Below are 8955 nucleotides of genomic sequence, written 5' to 3'. Positions count from 1 at the left end.
TCACTAAAGACAAACATAGGCTAAAAGTGAAGGGATGGAAGATAATATTCCAAACAAATAGCAGCTGAAAGAAAGTTAGTGTAGCTATACTCATATCAGACAAAATACACTTCTAATCAAAAAAAGGTAATAAGAGACAATATGGACAGTATAAAAAAACAAAGGGGATGATTCATCAAGAGATATATAACAATAATTAATATATGTACCTAAGACAGAAGTACAAATATATAAGAAAAGTATTAACAGACCTAAGAGAGAAATTGATGGTAATACAATGATAGTAGAGGACTTTAACACCCTACTTACATCATTGAACAGATCATCCAGACAGAGCTTAACAAGCAAACAGCTTTAAATGAAACATTAGACTAGATGGATTTGATAGATTTATACAGAACATTCCATTCAAATTCAGCAGAGTACACATTTTCTGGAGTTCACATGGAACTTTCTCAAGGACAGACTATATGTTGGGACACAAAACAAGTCTCAATAAATTTAACAAAACTGAAATCATATAAACATCATTTCCTATGAAAATGGAATGAAATTAGAAATTAACTATAAGAAGAAAACTAGAAAAATCATAAATATGTGGATACTGAACATGATAATGAATAAACTTTGGATCCATGAAAATAAAATCAAGGGGGAAATCAGAAATTGCCTGAAGACAAATGAAAATATGACATACCAAAATTAATGGAATGCAGAAAAAGTAGTATTTAGAGGGAAGTTTTATATCAATGCAGGCCTTCTTCAAGAAGTAAGAAAAATCTCAAATAAACAATCTAACCCTACACCTAAAGGAACTAGAAAAAAAAGAACAATGAAGCCCAGAGTTAATAGAAGGAAGGAAGTAACAAAGATCAAATAATAAGTAGTTGATATTGAGACTAAAAAAATAGAAATCAAAGAAGTGAAGACCTGGTTCTTTGAAGATAAACAAACCCAACACACTGTTAGCTAGACTCAATAAGAAAAAAAGAGAGAAGGCTCTGATAAATAAAATCAGCAAATAGACAACCTAGAAGAAGTGGACATATTCTTAGAACCATACAATCTTCCAAGACTGAAGTGGGAAGAAATAGAGGCTCAGTGATGAAAAATCTGCCAACCATGCAGGAGACTCAAGTTTGATACCTAGTTCAGGAAGATTCCCTGGAGAAGGGAATAGCTAGTCACTTTAGCATTGTTTCCTGGAGAATTCCACGGGCAGAGGGGCCTGACAGGCTACAGTCCAAGGGGTTGCAAAGAGCCAGGCACAACTGAGTGACAAATTAAGTCACACCAAGCTACAAGAGACTCTGAATAGACCAATCACTAGTTCAGAGATTGAAATAATAATCAAAAAGCTGCCCCAAAACAAAATTCTGGGGCCAGATGACTTCAGAATTGAATTCTACCAAATACTCAAAGAAGATCAAATGCTTATTTTTCTCAAACCATTGCAAAAATTAAGAGAAGGAAATACCTCCTAACTTGTTTTGCAAGGCCAACAATACCCAGACAATATAAAAAAGAGAAAACCACAGGCCAATATCTCTGTTGAAAATGGATGTAAAAATTTTCAACAAAATATTAGTAAAATGAATTTGACAATACATTAAAAGAATCAAACTCCATGGTCAACTGGGATTCATTCCAAGGATGCAAATATAGTTACACCACATTGACAAAATGAAGGATGAAAATAATATGGTCAGATAAAAAGTATATATGTATAAAACATTTGACAGATTCAACACCTATTTCTGATATTAAAAAAAAACACTTAATAATGTGGGTATAGGAGGGATACTTCAAAATAATAAAGGACATGTATGAGTAACCCAGAGTTAGCATCATAGTCAATGGTGAAAAACAGAATACTACCCCTCTAAGATTAGAAACAAGACAAGGATGCCCGCTATCACCACTGCTATTCAACATAGTATTGGAAATCCTAATCAAAGTGATTAAGCAAGAAAAAGAAATAAAAGACATGCAAGCTGAAAAGAAAGAAGCAAAATTGTCACTATTTGCAGATGAAATGATTTAATATGTAGAAAACCCTAAGGATTTTACCAAAAAGTATTCTAAATGATAAATGAATACAGTAAAGTGGCAGGATAAAAAACAATATACACAATCTGTTGTATTTATATATGATGAAAATGAGATAGTAGAAAGAGAAATCTAGAGACAGTCCCATTTACAACCACAACAAAAATGTCTAGGAATCAATTTAACCAAGGAAATGAAAAACTTAAACACTGAAAACTAAAGACATTGTTGAAATAAATTGAAAAAGACACAAATACATGGAAAGATATTCTGTGCTCATGAATTGAAAAAGAAAATATATGAACAAAGAAATCAACAACAATCATGTAAATACAGAGAGAGTTAGGGTGGAGTGTGAAATGCGTAAGTGGGACCAACTGTATGTTGATGGATGGAAAATCAATTTTCAGTGGTGACCATATTGGAGGGTATATATATGTATGTAGAAATATAATGTTATGCATATGAAACTTTATATATAAACCAATGTTACCTCAATGAGAATGGCATATAACATACTAAAACACAGGATACAGCAAAAGCAATTATCAGGGAAAAGTATAGTAATAATTGCCTACATTAAGAAAGAATAAATATAGCAAATAAACAATTTAGCCTCATGCCTCAAGGAACTGGAAAAAGAGGAAAAACTCAACTCAAAGTAGGAAGAAGGAATAAAATAATAAAGATTAGAACAAAAATAAATGACATATAGACTAGAAAAAGAATAAAAAGATCAATGAAACAAAGCTGGGTTTTTGAAAAGATAAACAAAATTCACAAGTTTTTATCTAAAATAACTAAGAAAAAGGAGAGAATACAAATAAAAGCAGAAATAAAAGAAGAGTTTACAACTGATACCATAACATAAAAAGGATCACAAAAGACTGCTATGAACAATTATATGCCAAGAAATTAGATAACCTAGAAGAAAGTAATACATTTCTAGAAACATACAATCTATCAAGACTGGATAAAAAATAAATAGAAAATCTAAGCTCAGGATCAGATGACTTAACTGGTGAACTCCACTAAACACTAAAAGAAGTATGTCTTTCTCAAACTCTTTCCAAAAAAATAAAAGAAGAAGGAATACTTTTGAGCTCATTTTATGAGGCAAGTGTTACTCTGATAGTGATGTTTGTAAGATGAAAAAGAGTGGAATGCTTACAGTATGAAAGTGAAGGATAGATATAGAAGAATTATAGGCCACAGCATTAGAAATTAGACATGCTCCCAGAGAAACTAGTGTTTGTGTTTCTGTCACCAATTACATGACATCTGATTAGGCAAATGCTCACTGTTAAATGTTTGGTAATATATGAGCAAGAAGAAGAGAATATCACTTTATTAGTGTTGGTTCTGGAGAGTCTATTATGTTTTCTATGTATTTACTATATCTATAACAAGGTACTATTGTGAAAAAGAAAAGAGAAGAAAGTGTGTTTTTAGTGAGGAAGATAATTTTGATGAGGTTGGGAAACTAGTCAGGATGTTGCTAGTGAAAGATAGGGGGAGAAACTGAATACAGGCAGTATTGTGAATATAGAAATTAAGAAAATAGTCCTTTTAGTGTTCAGGAAGTAGAATTAAGAATGTTTCCTGATTAAGATAATGCAGATGGTGAAGAAGAATGATTTAAGAATAGTCTCTAAAATTTCTTATTTACTTTAGAAGATAGGTGGTGCTATCACTAAAACAGAGAACATGGTGAATATGAATGGAGAACTGGAGAAGAGTTGAAAAAAGAAAAAGAATAAAGAATTGGAGATGAATGAAATGGGATAAAGATGATAATTCAGATTTGAACACATGAGGTTCTAGGTAGTTTTGTTCAGTGCACAACTGAACATACAGATTCAGGCTTTATTAGAAAAATATTTGCTATATGTTGTGAAGTCTTCCTCAAATGGTAGTTGAGGCCTCATGTGGAGTTCTTCTTATATTTATAAAGTGAAAAGAGATGAAATGAAGGTAAGAAAAAGAATAAAATAGCAATGGAAAAGATGGGAATGGAAACAGTGAAAGTTTGGAAGAAGAAATTTTAAGAAGGATGAGAAATCAGTATGGAGAACTAGGTCTTGGTGTAATAAAAACAAAAGAACTAAAATAGGAAAAAGAGTCACAGGAAACATACAGGGGCAGAAGTGTTGGATAGACAACTGGTTACCTTGCCATTGATGACCTTTGTAGTATCCTTAAAGTGAAGTCGCTCAGTCATGTCCAACTCTTTGCAACCCCATGGACTGTAGCCTACCAGGCTCCTCCCTCCATGGGATTCTCCAGGCAAGAGTACTGGAGTGCGTTGCCATTTCCTTCTCCAGGGGATCTTCCCAACCCAGGGATCAAACTCAGGTCTCCCTCATTCCAGGCAGATGCTTTAACCTCTGAGCCACCAGGGAAGCCTGTAGTATCCTTAGAATGGTGCAACTGGAAACCTCCTCTCTGAGAATCATGTGGGGAGGATAAACAATTTCAAATAACCATGTTTATAAATCTAAGGCTTAAATTTAATCAGAATATAAAAGCATTTTGAATAAAATATACATAATGTGGTCATTATACAGTGTACATGATATTGTAAAAGAAATGTATGTTTACAAGGAGATTAGTGTTTGAAGGCAAGGTAATTTTTATATATTTTAATTTAATTGTGAAAATGTTTGATGGTACTCTAGCATTTAGATTTTTTTAAATTAATTTTTATTGGAATACAGTTGTTTTACAATGTTGTGGCTTTTAGATCTTAAGCTTTGCAGAATTGCCAGCTGAATTGAAATAGATAGCTTAGGTTCTCTGATTTTCCTTTAAATGTTCAACAAACTATCACAAGGAAATGGTTCTGCATGGTTTATAACAACTTTAAGAGATTTGCTGCTGTGCCATGAATACATCCAATTACAATAAATATGACTTTCAAATTTTCTGCCAAGAGAATTTACTAGTCATAGCAAATACTCTTTTTCAGCAACGCAAAAGATGACTTTACATGTGAACATCACCAAATGGTCAATACAGAAATCAAACTAATTACATTCTTTGTAGCCAAAGATGGAGAAGCTGTATGCAGTCAGCAAAAACAAGACCTGGAGCTGACTGTGACTCAGATCATCAGCTTCTCATAGAAAAATTCAGGCTTAAACTAAAGAAAACCAGGAAAAACACTAAGCTGGCCAGGTCTGACTTGAATCAAATCCCTTGTGAATTCACGGTAGAGATAGCAAACAGACTCAAGGGACCAGATCTAGATAACAGTGTGCCTGAAGAACTATGGACACATGTCCATAATGTTGTAAAGGAGATAGTGAACAAAACCATCCCAAAGAAAAAGAAAAGCAAGAAGTCAAAGTGGCCATCTGAGGAGGCTTTACGAATAGCAGAAGAACAAAGAGAAGCAAAAAGCAAGGGAGAGAGGGAAAAGTACATCCAGTTAAACGTAGAGTTTCAAAGAATAGCTAGAAGAGACAAGAAGGCCTTCTTCAGTAAACAGTGTTTAATAATAGAAGAAAACAACAAAAGGGGAAAGACTAGAGATTTCTTCAGGAAAATTGGACATGTCAAGGGAGCATTCTGCCCAAAGTTGGACACAGTAAAGGATAAAAATGGTAGAGATATAGGAGATGCTGATGAGATCAAGAAGAGATGGAAAGAATACCCAGAAAAACTGTATAAAAAATATTTTAATGAACCAGATTACTACGATGGTGTATAGTTACCCAGAGCCAGACATTCAGGAGTGTGAAGTTAAGTGAGCATTAAGAAGCACTGCTGTTAATAAAACTAGTGGATGCAATGAAATTCCAGCAGAACTATTCAAATCCCTAAAGGATTTGGGATACCATCAAGGTTTTTCATTCATTATGTCAGCAAATCTGGAAGACCCGCCAGTGGCTACAGGATCGGAAAAGATCAATGTTCATCCCAATTCCCAAGAAGGGTAGTATCAAAGAATGTGCTTACCATCAGACAGTTGCACTCATTTCCCATGCTAGTAAGGTCATGCTTAAAATCCAGCATGCTAGGCTTCAGAATTATGTGAACCAAGAACTTCCAGATGTTCAAACTGGGTTTAGAAAAGAGGAACTAGAGATCAAATTGCCAGCATTCACTGGATTATAGAGAAAGCAAGGGAATTTCAGAAAAACATCTCTTTGTTTCATCAACTATGCTAAAGCCTTTGACTGTGTGGATCATGACAAACTGTGGAAAGCTCTTAAACAGATGGAAATGCCAAACCATCTTAGCTGTCTCCTGAGAAATCTGTATGGGGGTCAAGAAGCAACAGTTAGAACTCTGTATAGAACAACTTAGTGGTTCAAGAACGAGAAAGGAGTATGACAAGGCTGTCTGCTGTCATTCTGTTTGTTTAACCTATACACTGAGCACATCATGAGAAATGCTGGGCTGGATGAGTTACAAGCTGGAATCAAGATAGGTGGCAGAAACATCAACAACCTCAGACATGCAGATGATACCATTCATGGCAGAAAGTGGAGAGGAACTAAAGAGCCTCTTGACGAGGGTGAAGGAGGAAAGTGAAAGAGCCAGCTTGGCATCTGGCTCCATTACTGCATGGCATATAGAAGGAGAAAAGGTGGAAGTAGTGACAGATTTCCTCTTCTTGGACTCCAAAATCACTGCAGATGGTGACTGCAGCCATGAAATCAGAAGACGATTGCTTCTTCACAGGAAAGCAATGGCAAACCCAGACAATGTGTTGAAAAGCAGAGACATTACTCTGCAGACAAAGGTCCATATAGTCGAGGTTATGGTCTGCCCAGTGGTCACATACAGTTGTGAGAGCTGGGCCGTAAAGAAAGCAGAACACCAAAGAACTGATGTCTTTGAACTGTGGTGCTGGAGAAGACTCCTGAAAGTCCCTCAGACAGCAAAATCAAACCAGTCAATCTTGAAGGAAATAAACCCTGAATATTCACTGGTAGGACTGATGCTGAAGTTCAAGTCTTTTGGCCATCTATTACAGCCAACTCATTGGAAAAGTCCTTGATGCTGGGAAACATCAAGGGCAGAAGGAAAAGAGGGCATCAGCAGATGAGACAGCTGGATGGTATCACTGATGCAATGAACCTGAACTTGGGCAAACTCTGGAAGATGGTGAGTGACAAGGAGGCTTGGCTTGCTGCAGTCCCTGGGGTCACAAAGAGTCGGACATGACTGGGTGACTGAACAACAACAACAATGACTTTCAAAATTTCTTGTTTGCTATTACCTGGACACATTAGTGGTTAGTGTAGATGGAAGTGGTTTGCCTAGATATAGATGGCTAATATGGGCTTCCCTGGTGGCTCAGCAGTAAAGAATCTGCCTGCAATGCAGAAGACTCTCTGCAATGCAGAAGACTTGGGTTCAATCCCTGTGTTAGGATGATCCCCTGGAGAAGGAAATGGCAACCCAATCTATTCTTGCCTGAGAATTCCCATGGACAGTGGAGCCTGGAAGGCTGCAGTCCATGTGATCTTAAAAGAGTCAGATGCAACTTAGAAACTAAACCAGATGGCTAATATAGATTGAACATTTGATATATTCAAATAAACTGAACACACACAGAAAGAAAATAAATTGTAGCTATTTGTTACAAGTAGAACTGAATTAAAAAGAGAGTTAAGTTTTCAGGGTTGAATTTATTTCACAGCAAGATATTTTTATTAAAGGGTAGAGTGGTCAATTAGAGTTCTCAATATTGTCTATTGAATTTTAGATGATTTCAGTACAGTGAAGACTGTGGCTAGTTCTTGTCTTCCTCACACCAGTCAACAGTATAGTGATTTAATCTTTGTCTACATTATCTAATTTGGTAATCAGAAAAAGCAGTCAATAAGAATAAAGGATAGGAAAATTGGTCAAAAAACTTTTTAAAATATCAAACGCCTTAGAAATCAAACATATTGTTCTCTATGATCCCATGGAGGCTTAACAATAATAAATATTCATTAGATTAATTTTAAAATTCTTTCATCAATTCTCTTAATCCTAATATATTTCAAAATTCTTGGCATCCTTTTATTACCCTGGTGGTGTTGTAGTCACTAAATCATGTCTGACTCTTGTGATCCCATGGACTGTAGCCAGCCAGGCTCCTCTGTTCATGGGGATTCTCCAGGCAAGAATACTGGAGTGGGTTGCCATTTCCTTCTCCAGGGGATCTTCCCAACCCAGAAATCAAACCTGGGTCTCCTGCATTGCAGGCAGATTCTTTACCGCCTGAGCTATGAGGGAAGCCCGTAGTATGAAATTTAGCATTAACCCAGAGGATAACTGGAACTTTTCCTCTAAATAATTCTTTTACAGCAAATAGATATTTTTCAGATGTTCAGCTGCTTTGTAATTCATGTCTAATTGTAATTTTAAAATAATTTAAGAGGATATTTCTTCCCTAAAGACTGCTAAAATATAACCCCTTCTCTAAATCCACTGGTATTTTAACACAAACAATTAAAGAGTAATTGTGTTTTTCCCTTAGGCTAGATTAAGTAGAAATGAGAAAGATTCAAAAAGAAATTCCTCACTATATAGCTTGTAAGAAAAACAGAAAAAATTTCCCCTGGAAATTTGAACGTTGATGAACCACTTTTCCTCTTGACCATAAAGGACAATTATGAGCCATAAGCAAGAAATATATAGAGATACAAACTGGGGAGAGATGAAGAATGAGTATGAAGGATAAAAAATTAGGGCTCTTCAAAATCATTTCAATGTAGATTTCCCCATAATTTGTCAGTTTTTTAAAATTTGTTTTCATTTATAACAGAAAATATATTTATTTAATATCTAGTTCTATTTCTGTCAATATAAAACTTCAAATGTGAATGGACAATGTATAAAATTTTAAAAATTAAGGTTAAAATAAAACTACAGCTTATTTTTAATGTGTTTTAAAGGAAGAAT

Source organism: Bos indicus x Bos taurus, chromosome 3 (genome assembly GCF_003369695.1).
Source record: "Bos indicus x Bos taurus breed Angus x Brahman F1 hybrid chromosome 3, Bos_hybrid_MaternalHap_v2.0, whole genome shotgun sequence".
Taxonomy (NCBI): domain Eukaryota; kingdom Metazoa; phylum Chordata; class Mammalia; order Artiodactyla; family Bovidae; genus Bos; species Bos indicus x Bos taurus.
Note: the sequence above shows the minus strand (reverse complement) of the source record.